The sequence below is a fragment of the Pan troglodytes genome, chromosome 2, assembly GCF_028858775.2.
Source record: "Pan troglodytes isolate AG18354 chromosome 2, NHGRI_mPanTro3-v2.0_pri, whole genome shotgun sequence".
In the NCBI taxonomy this organism is placed as follows: Eukaryota; Metazoa; Chordata; class Mammalia; order Primates; family Hominidae; genus Pan; species Pan troglodytes.
Window position 1 is genome coordinate 125,619,169 of NC_086015.1, and position 15,022 is coordinate 125,634,190.

The window sequence follows — 15,022 nt, forward strand, 5'->3', positions numbered from 1 at the left end:
TGAAATAATAGCTCATTGTGGTTTTGATTTGTATTTCCCTGATGACTAATGCTATTGAACATCTTTTCATGAGATGATTAGCCATTTGTATTAGGCTGATGCAGAAGTTAGTGTAGTTTTTGCCATTTAAAAATAATAACAAAAAACACAATTACCTGTCAGTCCATTTTCTGTTGCTTATAAGAGAATATCTGAAACTGGGTAATTTATAAAGAAAATGAGTTTATTTATTACAGTTATGGAGGCTAAGTCCAAAGCTGAGGGCCAGGCACAGTGGCACATGCCTGTAATCCCAGCACTTTGGGAGGCCGAGGTGGGTGGATCACCTGAGGTCAGGAGTTTGAGACCAGTTTGACTAACACGGTGAAATTCCTTCTCTACTAAATACAAAAAATTAGCCAGGAGTGGTGGTGCATGCCTGTAATCCCAGCTACTTGGGAGGCTGAGGCAGGAGAATCACTTGAACCCAGGAGGCAGAGGTTGCAGTGAGCTAAGATCGTGCCATTGCACTCCAGCCTGGGCAACAAGTGTGAAACCCTGTCTCAAAAAAAAAGAAGTGCAAAGTTGAGGGACCACATCTGGTGAGAGCCTTCTTGCAGGTGGCGACTCTCTGCAGAGTCCTGTCCTGAGGCAGCACATAGCATCATCACATGGCGAGGGGGCTGAGCATGATAGATCAGGTCTCTCTTCCTCTTCTTACAAAGCCACCCGCCCCACTCCCATGATAACCCATTAATCCGTTAATCCATGAATGGATTAAGCCATTCATGAGGGCAAAGCCCTTATTACTCCATCATCTTTTAAGGGCCCCACCTCTCAATAGTACCACATTGGGGATTAAGTTTCAACATCAGTTTTGAAGGAGTCAAATATTCAAACCACAGCATATATTCTGAATACAGGCCCCTTATCTGATATATGATTTGCAAATACTTTCTTCTCATTTTGTGGTTATCTTTTCAATCTCTTGATGGCATTCTCTGAAGCACAAAAGTTTTTAATTTTAATGAAGTCCAAATTATCTATTTATCTTTTTGCTCCTCATGCTCTTGGTATCATAACTAAGGATCCTTTGCCAAATCCAAACTCATAGTGATTTACTTCTCTGTTTTCTTCTAAGTGATATGTAGCTTTAGCTCTTACATTTAGGTCATTTGTCCCTTTTGAGTTAATTTTTGTATATGGTGTGAGGTAAGTGTCCAACTTCATTCTTTTGCACGTGGCTATCTAGTTATCTTAGCACCATTGGTTGAAAAGATTTCTTTACCCCATCGAATTATCTTGGCACCCTTGTTGAAAATCAGTTGATCACAGGCACGAGTTAATTTCTCGACTCTCAGTTTTATTCCATTAATCTATATATCTATCCTTTTGTCAGTACTACACTTTTTTGATTACTGTTGCCTTGTAATGAGTTTTACAATTGTGAAGTGTGAGTCCTCCAACTTTGCTCTTCCTTTTCAAGAGTTTTTTGGCTCTTCTGAATTCTTTGAACTTCCACATGAATTTTAGAATCAGCTTATAAATTTCTACAAAGAAGTCAGCTAGGATTTTCATAGAGATTATGCTGAATCTGTAGATAAGTTTGGGTAATACTGCCATCTTAACAATATTAAGCCTCTGATCCATGAACATAAGATGTTTTCCCAATTATTTTGATCTGTATTTCTTTCAACAATTGTTTTTAGTTTTCAGAGTATATATTTTGTACTTTTTTTGTTAAATTCATTCCCAAATATTTTGTTCTTATTGATGCTATTATAAATGAGATTTTTTGGCTTATGTATTGCAAGTTTATAGAAATACAATTGATTTTTGTACATTGATTTTATATTTTTTAACCTTGATGACCTTGTGTATTGGTGGATTCTTTAGAGTTTTCTATATACAAGACCATATCATTGCAAATAGAGGCAGTTTTATTTCCCCCTTTCTAACCTGGATACTTTTTTTTTTCTTGCATAATTGCACTGGTGAGAAACTTCAATATAAAACTGAATAGAAGTGATGAGAGCAGACATCCTTGTCTTGTTCCTGATCTTAGGAGGAAAACATATAATTTTTTTATCCTTTAGTAAAAAGTTAGCTGTGGAGTTTTCATAGATGCCTTGTATTAAGAAAGTTTACTTCAAGGCTAAGCGTGGTGGCTCACACCTGTAACCTTAGCACTTTGGGAGGCTGAGGTGGGTAGATCACTTGAGCTCAGGAGTTAGAGACCAGCCTGGGTAACATGGTGAAATCCTGTCTGTACAAAAAATACAAAAATTATCTGGGCATGGTAATGCACGCCCGTAGTCCCAGCTACTTGGGGAGTTGAGGCCAGAGAATCACTTGAACCCAGAGGTTGAGGCTGCAGTGAGCCAAGATTATGCCACTGCACTCCAGTGACAAAGTGAGACCCTGTTTCAAAAAAAGAAAGTTTCCTTCTAGCTCATTTTTATTATGAAAGGACATTGGATTTTATTACATGCTCTTTCTGCATCTGTTGAAACAGTGATGTGGTTTTGTTTTTTACTCTATCGATATAGTATATTATATTGATTTTTTATATGAAACCAACTTTGCATTTCTGGAATAAACCCTGTATGGTCATGGTATATAATTATTTTTAGACGTGCTACATTCAGTTTGCTAGAATTTTGTTGAGAATTTTTGCATTTATATTCATAAGAGATATTGGTCTACAGTTTTCTTGTTGTTGCTGTTGTTGTCGAGACAGCGTTTCACTCTGTCACCCAGGCTGGAGTGCAGTGGCACAATCTTGGCTCACTGCAACCTCTGTCTCTCAGGTTCAAGCGATTCTCCTGCCTTAAGCTCCTGAGTAGTCGGGAGTTGGGTCTACAGTCATGCACCACCACGCCCGGCTAATTTTTGTATTTTAGTAGAGACAGGGTTTCACCATCTTGGCCAGCCTGGTCTCGAACTCCTGACCTCAGGTGATCCACCCTCCTTTGCCTCCCAAAGCACTGGGATTACAGGCATGAGCCACCATGTCCGCCCTGTCTATAGTTTTCTTGTGACACCTTTGTCTGGTTTTGGTAGAATTGGTGAATTGGTATTAATTCTTCTTTAAACCTTTTTTTTTTTTTTTTTTTTTTTTGAGAAATGGTCTCACTCTGTTGCCCAGGCTGGAGCGCAGTGGCCAATCTTGGCTCACTGCAACCTCCGTCTCCTGGGTTCAAGTGATTTTCCTGCCTCAACCTCTTAAGTAGCTGGGATTACAGGTGCTCACTACCACTCTGGGCTAATTTTTATATTTTTTCAGTACAGACAGGGTTTCACCATGTTGGTCAGTCTGGTCTCAAACTCCTGACCTCAAGTGATCCACCCACCTTGGCCTCCCAAAATGCTAGTATTACCGGTGTGAGCCACTGTGCCCAGCCTTCTTTAAACCTTTAGTAGAATTCAGCAGTGAAGCCATCTGGGCCTGGGCTTTTCTCTGTGGGAACTTTTTTTATTACTAATTCAATATCCAAACTTATTATAGGTCTATTTAGGTTCACTGTTTCTTCTTGAGTCAGTTTTGGTAGTATGTGTTATTCTAGGAATTGTTCATTTTATCTATGTTATCTATTATTGGCATACAATTGTTCATAGTATTCCTTCATAATCCTTTCATTTCTGTAACGTCAATATTAATGTCTCACCTTTCATTTCTGATTCTAGTAATTTGAGTATTCTCTTTTTGCTCTTAGTCTACCTGTAGGTTTGTCAACTTTGTTCATCTTTTCGAAAAAACAACTTTTATTTCAATAATATTCTGTAGTGTTTTTCTATTCTCTATTTTATTAATTTCTACTCTAATCTTTATTATTTCTTTCCCTCTGCTTGCTTTGGGTTGACTTGGATCTTCTATTTTCTGTGTCTTAAGGTAAAAGGTTAGGTTATTGATTTGATATTATCTTTTTTGGCATAAGTGTTGACAGCTATAAATTTCCCTCTAAGCATTGCTTTAGCTGCATTCCATAAGTTTTGGTATGTTGTTTATTTTCATTCATGTCAAAGTACTTTCTAATTTTCCTTTTGATTTTTTCTTGATTTCTTCTTTGACCCATTGATTATTTAGGAGTATGCTGTTTAATTTCTACGTATTTGTAAAGTCTTCCATCCTTGCTCCTGTCGCCTACCCTTGTGACTCCCACCTCCACCATCCTCACCCCCTCATCTGCCCCCCAATGCTCAGTCTCTTATATCCTGTCCTGGACCACTGCCACTATCCCCCTATGTAAATACCTGCCCTCTCCATGCCAGCTATGCTCCACCATGGTGGGTGGGCACCTACCCATGGAGAAGCCAACTCCAACATCTAGTTTCAGACCATCCAAAACCAATATCTGCTCTCCTTGGCCCTACTTAATGGATTTGGGGCTAAATTGTTAGGGAAGGAGAGAGGAAGAGGAAGTGGAGGGGAGAGTAAAGGAAAAGGAGAGAATGAGAGAGGCAAAGTGAAGAGAAAACTTGTCTTAAACATGCTCAAGCCGGGGCCAGGTGCAGTCGCTCACGCCTGTAATCCCAGCACTTTGGGAGGCCAAGGTGGGAGGATCATGAGGTCAAGAATAGAGACCATCATGGCCAACATGGTGAAACCCTGTCTCTACTAAAAATACAAAAATTAGCTGGACGTCGTAGCGTGCGCCTGTAGTCCCGCTACTCGAGAGGCTGAGGCAGGAGAACCGCTTGAACCCAGGAGGCAGAGGTTGCAGTAAGCCGAGATTGCACCACTGCACTCCAGCCTGGCTACAGAGTGAGACTCTATCCCAAAAAAAAAAGAAAAAAAAAATTGCTCGAACCTGGTGTGGTGGTATGCACCTGTAGCTACTTGTGAGGCTGAGGCAGGAGGATTGCTTGAGCACAGGAGTTTGAGGTTGCAGTGAGCTATGATTGCACCACTGCACTCCAGCCTGAGTGAGAGAGCAAGATCCTGTCTCTAAAAAAAAAAAAAAAAAAGATGTTGTAAAGCAAGCTTGTCCAACCCGCGACCCACAGGCACCCAGGACGGCTTTGAATGCAGCCCAACACAAATTCGTAAACTTTCTTAAAACATTATGAGTTTTTTTTTTTTTTAGCTCATCAGCCATCATTAGAGTTAGTGTCTTTTATGTGGGGCCCAAGACAATTCTTCTACCAATGTGGCCAGGGAAGCCAAAAGATTGGACACCCCTGCTTGAAAGTCTCCCTCTGGGCTCTGCACTCTGCTCATTACCCCATTAATGCCACTTGCCAATCCTCTGTCCCAAATAATAATAATAGCTAATATATATTAAATGCTTACCATAGTCTAGGTAGTGCTCCAAAGACTTTACAAATAAAACTTATTTAACTTCTATAACAATCTCATGAGGTAAATATTATTGCTATCCTCTCTTTACAGAAGACTGAGTATAGAGAGGTGAAATTACTTGTGCAAGGCCGCCTGACTAGTTAGTAGAGAAGTAAGGATGTGATCCCAGGCTGTTTGCCTCCAGGGCCAATACTCTACCCCTACACTCTACTAACATATGCTCAGAATTCCTTCCCTCAGCTATTCTGACCCCTTGAAGCAGATACGTAAGGGAGTGTTGAAACACTGGTTGTTTTTAAATAACCATTACTAACTCTTAATGCCTCAGAATGGAGAAGCTATCCTATTCATCTGCCTTCAGCTCCTAGCACATAAACAGTCAATAAGTGAACTAAAAGATCTCCACTGGCTGACTAGTATTAGCACCCTGGAGCTCTTAGGTAACAAGAACAACTAGAGACAACTCTACTGGCCCAGTAATAAGAATTCTTTTCTGAGCAATGCAAAAACATAGACACACACACATGGGTAGCTGTATACACAGAGCAGTTGATTAAAGACATAGGAAACTCCATAATTAGGGTGATTAGATTTACTTTAACCTGATTTTGGGGTGGAAAGTCTAAATACATCACACGCTTAAAAATTAATCTAATAAGGGACATACAAAACCTATGCAAAGAGAATGACACTCATGCACTGCCATAATGATGTTTTCGTCAATGACAGACCACATATACAATGGGGTCCCATAAAATTATAATGCAGCTGAAAAATTCCTATCACCTAGTGACATCGTAGCCATAGTAAAAACTTAATGCAATACATTACTCACATGTTTTTGGTGATGCTGGTGTAAACAAACCTACCTTGCCGCCAGTCATATAAAAGTTTAGTGCATACAATTATGTACATAGAGTACAGTACATAACATTTGATAATGATAATAAACAGCTATGTTATTGGCTTATGTATTTACTGTGCTATACTTTTTATTATTATTTTAGAATATACTCCTTGTACTTTTTTTTTTTAAGTTAACTGTAAAACAGGCTCTGGCAAATGCTTCGGGGGGTATTCTAGAAGAAGGCATTGTTATCGCAGGAGATAACTCTATGTGTGTTATTGTCTCTGAAGACCTTGCAGTGGGATAAGATGTGGAGGTTGAAAATAGTAATATTCAGCCAGGCGCAGTGGTTCACGCCTGTAATTCCAGCACTTTGGAAGGCCAAGGCAGGCAGATCACCTGAGGTCGGGAGTTTGAGACCAGCCTGACCAACATGGAGAAACCTGGTCCGTACTGAAAATACAAAATTAGCCGGGCATGGTGGCACATGCCTGTAATCCCAGCTACTTGGGAGGCTGAGGCAGGAGAATCACTTGAACCCAGGAGGCTGAGGTTGTGGTGAGCTGAGATCGTGCCACTGCACTCCAGCCTGGGCAACAAGGGCAAAACTCTGTCTCAAAAAAAAAAAAAAGAAAGAAAAGAAAAAAAGAAAATAGTAATATTGATCATCCTGACCCTGTGTAGGTCTAGGCTAATCTCTGTGTTTGTGTCTTCATTTTTAATAAAAATCTCAAAAAGTAAAAATATTAAATATAGAAAAAAGCTTCTAGAATAAGGATATAAAGGAAAATTATTTTTGTACAGCTGTGCAATGTTTCTCTTTTAAGTTAAGTGTTATTATAAGAGCCAAAAAGTTTTAAAAGTTTATAAAGTAAAATTTTGCAGTAAGCTAAGGCTAATTTATTGTTGAAGAAAGAAGAAAGTTAAAATAAATGTAGAGTAGCCTAAGTGTACAGTGTTTATAAAGTCTACAGGAGTGCACAGTGAGTCTCAGGCCTTCACATTCACTCACCACCCACTCACTGACTCACCCAGAGCAGCTTCCACTCCTGCAAGTTCTGTTTATTACACCATTTAAAAAATCTTTTATACTGATTTTTACTGTACCCTTCTACGTGTTTTTTGTTTGTTTTTTGCTTTCTTTCTTTCTTTCTTTTTTTTTTTTAGGAGACAGAGTCTCACTTTATTACTCAGGCTGGAGTACAGTGGCATGATCATAGCTCACTGCAACCTCAAACTCCTGGACTCAAGAGATCCTTCTCTTTCAGCCTTCCAAGTACCTTAGACTACAGGCACATGCCACCATGCCTGGCTGATTTTTTCCTTTTCTTTTTTCTTTCTTTTTTTTTTTTTTTTGAGACGGAGACTCGCTCTGTCGCCCAGGCTAGAGTGCAGTGGCGTGGTCTCAGTTCACTGCAAGCTCCACCTCCCGGGTTCACGCCATTCTCCTGCCTCAGCCTCCCGAGTAGCTGGGGCTACAGGCGCCCACCACCATACCTGGCCAATTTTTTATATTTTTTAATAGAGACAGGGTTTCACTGTTTTAGCCAGGATGGTCTTGATCTCCTGACCTCGTGATCCACCCACCTCGGCCTCCCAAAGGGCTGGGATTACAGGCGTGAGCCACCGCGCCTGGCCAATTTTTTTTCTTTCTTTTTTTTTTTTTTTTGGTAGAGACAGGGTCTCACTATATTGCCCTGGCTGGTCTCAAACTCCTGGGCTCCTGCCTTGGTATCCCAGAGTGCCTGTTCTATGTTTACATAGATACACAAATACTCACCACTGTGTTACAATTGCATACTGTACTGTATTCAGTATGGTAACAGGCTATACAGGTTAGTAGCCTAGGAGCAATAGGCTATACCATATAGCCTAGGTGTATAGTAGTCTGTACAATCTAGGTTTGTGTAAGTATAGTCTATGATGTTTGCACAATGACAAAATTGTTTAATGGCATATTTCTCAGAATGTGTCCCCATTGTTCAGTAACATGTGACTCTACAACAATTCACTGTCCAAAATAAAAGACTTGAACAAATAGATAAACATATCCTGTTGCTGGTTAGGTACACTTCATGTTAAAGAGAACGTAACAATACATAAAAATAAATAGGAAAAAATATCAAGTAATGTGTGCAGGGATTCTTGATCTTGCCTGCATGTTAGAGTCTCTGAACTTATAAACTAACACCAAAAATTCCAAGGTAGGGTACCACTGCAGATCGATTAAAAAAGAATCTCTGGAAAATAGTCCAGGTGATTCTGATGTCAGCAAGGGTTGAGTGCTACTGTGATATAAAGGGAAAAGGTGTAGTGGAAATACTAGCTGTAATGGAATTAAAAATATATCTTAAAGTATAAAATGTATTACAAAATATTCCACTGAGCCAGGCCAGGCATGGTGGCTCACACCTGTAATCCCAGCACTTTAGGAGGCCGAGGTGGGCAGATCACTTGAGGTCAGGAGTTAGAGACCAGCCTGGATAACATGGTGAAACCCCATCCTACTAAAAGTACAAAAATTAGATGTGTGTGGTGGTGCATGCTTGTAATCCCAGCTACTCAGGAGGCTGAGGCAGGAACCTCCCCTGAACCCAGGAGGCAGAGATTGCAGTGAGCTGAGATTGTGCCACTGCACTCCAACCTGGGTGACAGAGCAAGGCTTTTCCCCCAAAAGGAAAAAAAAATGTGAGCCAAATTTGTTTAAGCCAGATGGAACAAAAGCAATGTAAAAATATTTTTTTATTTACTAAATGCTGTTGAAATACTGCATTTTATTTTGGAATATAATCAAAAACTTGGATACAAATTTCATACATACCATAACAAATTACAAATTGGTTAAAAAGTGAAAAATTGGAATAATTTAAAAACAACTTTATTGCAGAAGATGACTATTTTTTTAAAGCTTATTTTAAAGGGTTAGGAAGTGGTGTTTGAATTAGACTTATTCTCCAAGAATTGTTGGGATTCTCAGAGTAATAAGAATAAGAGACCTGCAACTGGATAAACTGCTGATGGAAAGAGTGTTTGGAAGTTTCTTCATCATTAACAGCTGTTAAAGGAACAAGTTTCCCCTCAAAAAAGACCGATCTTCCCTCAGCAGTACTCTTGCAACCAAAGGAAAAATTACATCTCTGAAATATTTTCCCCACCAAATTTGAAATGGAATCTGGAAGCAAGAATTTGTGCTCTATTGCAAATATTATTTTGCCTGACCCCAAAGGGAGAGACAGAGAATGTACTCTTGCCTTGCAAGGGTGAGAGACTCAACCTGTACTCTGGCAGGCACTCCTAGAATTTTCTGCCACAGACTGTGTTTTTGGCACAGTGTGTGGCCACTGGTATTGGGCCAAGTGAAGATTCAGAGGGTATGACCGTGCCCAGGGCTGTGGGCAGGGCTTATTCTGTTCTCTCTGGGAAACAGATTTCCTCCCCTACCTGAGGGAGAGAATCAATCATCATCTGTCTAGTTTCTCATTTGGAGAGTTCCAGAGACCCATCCTGGGCCCTGGAGGCTCAGAGGCTTACCTTGTTGGACTTGAAGTTCAGACGCAGTGACGAGTTTCACCCAAGGAGCTACCCAAGCCCATCCCTGCTGCTCTAAACAATATGAGAAGTATTTCATGAGGAAAATAATGTGCTAATGTCAGTGGATTATTCAAACAGAGAGATACTGCTTGGACACTGGCTCACTGGGAATGTTTTAGATAGGCTCTTTTGGTTCAAGAGAATTTATTTTATGTAACAGGGATTCTTTATAAAGATGCATTTGCTTAGAAATCTAGAAAATGCCAAATAGCCAGGCTTCATAGAGGAAAGGGGCCCACACAGAACTTGGTCTCATAGCCAGAATCAGAATCCAGGCAGCTCTAAGAACCTGAGGAACTGTGGTAATGGGTTTTTGTTCTAGGGCTCCATCATTAATGGGTCTCAGCTGTTCCCCAAGCAGCTGTCTGTACTTCTCTTTGTGTCTACTTTTCTGCCAGCTTCCACTGGTGTTCTTTCTTCTACTCTATATAACTCTTCTCTGCCTCACGGTGTACATCCTTGTTACAGCTTCTGCTTTCTCAGAACATTGAGCTTCCATGGCCCCTGTTGTGCCTTATCACCCTGCTCCTTCAGGCCTTACTTCGCACCACTCACTACATAATTCTCTCAGTATTTCTCAGTTCAAAGCTGTGAAAAATTTGATTGCCCAGATCCTCTTTTTGCCCCAAGTCATGTCATAGGACACTGGCCAACGTAAGGTTTGGCAGTTCTTGGGTGAGCTGTCCAACCTTAGTCTAATCAACCTAATGCAGAATGGGTCAGCTGGGGGCACTCTTTCAGTAGGAGCTGTGGGTCAGTCTTCCTTAGAAAGGGCTGTGATGTGGCAGGCATCTGATCCACATGACAAATGGATGAATGGATGGATAAGTAGATAAAAAGCAGAAAGGTATATTAGATAGATAGATAGAGAGAGAGAGAGATAGACAGATAGATAAATAGATAGACAGACAGAGATACTTAGATAGACTGACCAGCATATTTGTCCTTAGAGAAGTAGGGAGAGATTGTGGGCTGAACAACTGAGCAAGGCGGGAACGGCATTCACGTGTTGAAATATTTTATTTTATTTTTATTTTTATTATTTTTGAGATGGAGTCTCACTCTTTTGCCCGGGCTAGAGTTCAGTGGTGTGATCACACCTCACTGCAACCTCCGCCTCCTGGGCTCAAGCAATCCTCCCACCTCAGCCTCCAGAGTAGCTGGGACCACAGGCACACACCACCACACCTGGCTAATTTTTTGTATTGTTGGTAGAGATGGGGTTTCACCATGTTGCCCAGGCTGGCCTTAAACTCCTGAGCTTAAGCAACCTGCCTGCCTTGGCCTCCCAAAGTGTTGAGATTATAGGTGTGAGCCACCGCACCCAGCCAACATGTTGCAATATGTTAAAGAGATCTGATCCCCACCCTTAGGAACCAAGTAATGGACAGGTCCTGGTTGGGCCAGCGATTAATGCTAAGTTTCCTTTTAGAGAAATAAGATAGATTTCTCCCAAATTCTTCCACACAATTCTGCCTATTTCTTCATGTAGGGCTTAGTATTCTCCAGAATTTTCCTATTAGAATCTGCCGTAAAGTACTTAGAATGGAGCCTAATTTGTGGTAAGCACTCAGCAAATGAGCGATTATTATTATAATCTTCATTAATTGAACAAATATTTGAGCAGCATATTACTTGTGGGCTACATTTGGCTGCATGTAATAGAATCCCAAATATAGAGGTTTAACCAAATAGGGTAACCACCCCTGTTACATCCCCAAATGAACAGGTAATAACATCTCACCACTTTCATATAATAACAAGTTTGAAGGCAGGTAGCCCAGGGCTGGAATGACAACACACAATTCCTTCTCCTTCTTTCTGTTCAGCCATGTTCAGACATGGTTTTCGTCTTCATCTTTCGTCTTTGTCACCACATAGGCAAATAGCCCTAATCCTTGTCACTTCTAGCCACCCTAACCACATTCGAGGTAGGAAGAAGGAGGAAAAGAGGAGGAAGGGACAGTTCTCTTCACACTGTAAACGTTTCTCAAAAATGCCCTAGCCTATCTCATTGGCCAGGATTGTCTGGCTGATACTTGGAGCTGCAGGGGAAGCTGGGCACAATGCTACCCTAAACAAAACCAGGATTCTATTGGTAAGGAAGAGAAAAATGAATATAGGGTAGGAAACTAGCAGTGTCTCATCCAGCTCAGACACTGAGAAGCACAGTGCCAGCCCTCAAAAACAGGTGGAGGAAAGAGATAAGCGAGGAACTGTAACAGTGTGATAAAGATCGTGATGGAGGTGTTATTGTGGATGTGCATAAAAGGGACACGTAACTTGTATTTGAGAGGTCAGGAAAGCCTTGCTGAAGGAAATGATAGCTGAGACCTGAAGCATGGATAGCAGTTGGCCAGGGAAGAGAGAGAATGCACAGATGTTCAGAGGTGAGACTGGGTCTTTTCTTGCAGCACAAAGAAGTTTAGTGGGGAACAGAGTGCACCATAGTGAGCAGTGAGGTTGGAGGTGAGCAGGAGACAGAGCATGGACTTCCTAAGCCACTTTAAGGAATTTGTACCTGTCTTCAAGGCACTAAGAAGCCACTGGGGGTGCTTTTTTTTTTTTTTTTTTTTTTGAGACAGAGTCTCAAATCTGTCAAAAATCTGTCGCCCAGGCTGGAGTGCAGTGGCGCGATCTCAGCTCACTGCAACCTCCACCTTCTGGGTTTAAGCAATTCTCCTGCCTCAGCCCCCCGAGTAGCTTGGATTACAGGCGCCCGCCACCACGCCCAGCTAATTTTTGTATTTTTAGTAGAGACTGGGTTTCACCATGTTGGCCAGGCTGGTCTTGAACTCCTGACCTCAAGTGATCCACCCACCTTGGCCTCCCAAAGTGCTGGGATTACAGGCGTAAGCCACTGCGCCCGGCCAGCCACTGGGGGCTTTTAAGCAGGAGAAATTTTGCTTGCTGGTTTTTAAAACTGGAGTGGGAAAATCATTCAATCACAGCAATTATCTCTAAGTGCCAGTAGATTACCTATCCCTTCTTAATGCACCAGGAGATACACAAATGCACCTCAGCCAAGTCCTCTTCCCTTGGACAGGGGTGCCCCCAGCTGGCCATTGCATTCAGAAGCTGGAAGCCATGTTTGTCTAAACGTCTTTAGAGGTTGGGAATTTCCTTCCCAATGTAATTCTGTGGGATAAAATTAGGCTTGTCCTGGAAATGCTACCCCAATCAGGAGTGGTCACTTTCTATCTTCTTTATTCTTCAATGTTTATGCTCAATAATAAAGATTCTTTTTTAAGCGTCAATCAAGTTCATCAAGGGTATTCTACAAGGCTAAATACACACAGAAATCATGAGTAACCTAAGTAATCTCTAATATGTTTGATTAGATCACCTAACTCTAGATAGAATGTTCATTTTTCTTGATTTAAAAAGGGCTCACACATTTGATTAATCTCCCATTTTACAAGATGACAAGTTTATCACTCCTGGACATTGGCACATTAGCAGGGACTACTATAGCAGCACTGGGTACATTATCACTACATTTCCCAAACTGGTATCTTCAGTGTACAACTTATTATTAAAACAGGATCTTGCTCTGCCACCAAGGCTGGAAGGCAGTGGCACAATCATAGTTCACTGGAGCCTCAACCTCCTGGGTTCAAGAGATCTTCCCGTCTCAGCCTTATGAGTAGCTGGGAGTACAGACAAGCACCATTAAAAAAATTTTTTTAAGAGACTGGGTCTCACTATGTTGCCTGGGCTGGTCTCGAACTCCTGGGCTCTTGATCCTTCCAACTCAGCCTCCCAAAGTACTGGGACTGCAGACATGAACCACCACACGTAGTTCGGAGCACAACTTACAAAAGAATGACATATTAGAAAACACCCTTTTTATTACTGCACTTACTTGGTACATTTCAATCTCAAGTTAAAGCAACTTTTCAAAGACAAGGGCATTATATTTTCCAGTCAGCTGAAAACAGTCATTTGCAACCCACTCTCCATCCCATTCCTGATTTCCTTCTCTATTTTTTTTTTCATAGAACTTTTATCACATTTTAGCATACCATATAACTTACTACTGTCTTCCTTCACCAAATATAAGCTCTTTAAAACCAGGTATTTTTGTTTTGCTGAGTGATGCAACAATAGTGGTTAATAGTGCCCAGGAAGGCATTTAAATATTTGTTAAAAGAATTCGCAAATGTATCATCATAGGTGTTTCTTCGTATGGCTGTCTTCTGTTCTGCCAAGGAAGGGCCAAACTCATCTGTGAATTTTCGCACCTTCTACTTCTTTTGTGTGTGTGTGAGTTGCTGAATCCTACCTTTCAGGCAACAAAAGCAAATCAACAAATTGTTCTAAGGCAGTAATTACACAGAGGACACTTTTTCAGCAGGCAAATCAACTTTCAAAAGCAATGTCATCCATCTTCCTTCATTAGTTGAGGCTTTAAATGCCATTCATCACACTAAACCTGTTCATTTATACTGTCACTCCACGCTGCCATCACTGCACATTTTTCATATGTTACACTGGAATGATTCAGGCACTCTAACATAATTGGATTAGCTAGATGGTATTTTGGCAGACCTGAAATTCTGGAAAGACTGTTAATGAATCCTTTCCAAGGATCTGAATTCCCTCCTGAGCAGCAGAATCAGGGAGATCTTTGTCTATTCTTGCATCCATCCTTTCAACTCACTTATCTACCCAAAAATTACTTACTCAACTTTATATATAAAGGCATTTTTTACTGCAGACCTCTAGGAAATTTTTGTTGAGACTAGATTATAATCTCCACAAAAAGTGTCTGACCTACAGTAAGTGCTCTACGTTTTGTTGAAAGAATGGTGGGCACTTTATATCTTTATCACTCATTTCCAAATGCATAATCTGATGGTGGTCAATGTACACAGGCCCACCAGAGACCTAGCTGGCTAATCTAACTGGGCCAGAGCCAGGTGGCTTGTTTAAATCACTGTGGTGGGCAGAGTCCTAAATTGGCTCCCCAAGATATCCCTCAGACCATGAAACTTGGTGTCTGTGGTTATTACATAATCTGGCAAGAGATTTGCAGATGTAATTATGATTCTCATCAGTTGACTTTGAGTCAAGCAAAAAGATGTGGTAGGCCTAATCACACAAGCCCTTTAAAATCATTTTGTCTGGTGTGTAGCAGAAAGGGAAGTCAGATAGATTCCAAGTATGAGAAGAACTGAATGCACCACGGCCAGCTTAAAGATGGAAGGAGCCATGTGTCAAGAAATGTGGGTAGCTTCCTGGAGCTGAGAGTGGTACCTGACAGTCAGCAAGGAAATGGGGACCTCAGGACCACGATGCAA